We start from the raw sequence: 940 nt of genomic DNA on the forward strand, positions 1-940 counted from the left end.
TAAGGATGCAGCAGTAAGCAAAACAACCACAAATTTCCGCTCTGATGGAGCACATACTTGAAGGGACAGACAGACAATAGGTTGACAATAAATGATATGTACAGTAGGCTTAACAGTGGTGAATGCCAAATGAAAAAATAAAGACTGGTAGATCCAAACTGTGGAGGGGACAGTGCTTTTCACAATGGCAAATTGACATAGACTACCAGAAACAAAATAAATTGCTGCAGAACACACACATTTATTTTAAATGATGGGAGATAAAATTCCAGTTCCTTTAGGAAAAATTAGTTTGCCAAGTTGTATTTCCTATGAAGAAATAATAAAGGCTTGTTAATTTAGTCATCTGACATAGTGATATATTTTTACTAATAGAAACTTCACAAATTGCACTTTATTTTGTACAATGGAGAAATTAAATGTAATTTCACTTTTATTATGAATAGATAATGTCATGAAAAAATTATACATCCTATCGTAAGAATATTGAAATGCCTTTTTTGTATAATATATAAATATATATATATATAATAGCAAATGTTCTCTTCCAAATCTTAAGGAAATAGAATAATAGAATAGAATGTATTAACTTTTTAACTTGGGTTTGTAGACCTATGGTATTCACTTTCAATGGGGAAGGAATGAATTTGAGTATACTGGGTATAAATGTTGTTTTGATATTAAATAAGTAGTTATATTTTACTTTACAGAATTCAAATGTCTAAAGGTGCCGTGGTGGTGGTGTAATTAAGCAGACAGACCCTAGAGCTATACTGCCTGAGTCCAAATGCTGGTTTTCTTGTTATTAAAGTCACAGGTTAATTAGCAGCTCCAATTTTCCCACCTATGAGATGAGAAATAATAGTAGCAACTTCAGAGTCTTGCTGTGAGGATCTATATTAAACACTTAGAATAGCATCTGGCACATAGTAAGTACTAT

The 940-nt window shown here is 31.7% G+C and overlaps 1 protein-coding gene across 2 annotated transcripts in view; it reads right to left on the bottom strand.

The window, feature by feature from the left end:
* Positions 1–221: 221 nt before the first annotated feature.
* The window catches only part of DNAJC5B (DnaJ heat shock protein family (Hsp40) member C5 beta), an 87,702-nt gene continuing 86,983 nt past the window's right edge, over positions 222–940 (bottom strand). For both annotated transcript variants that reach the window (XR_013332040.1, XR_013332041.1), the window contains one exon: positions 222–309. The gene's annotated coding sequence lies outside the window, so the exon portion shown is untranslated. The remainder of the gene's footprint in view (positions 310–940) is intronic.

The sequence above is a fragment of the Crocuta crocuta genome, unplaced genomic scaffold (assembly GCF_008692635.1).
Source record: "Crocuta crocuta isolate KB4526 unplaced genomic scaffold, BGI_CrCroc_1.0 scaffold20, whole genome shotgun sequence".
NCBI classification, from domain to species: domain Eukaryota; kingdom Metazoa; phylum Chordata; class Mammalia; order Carnivora; family Hyaenidae; genus Crocuta; species Crocuta crocuta.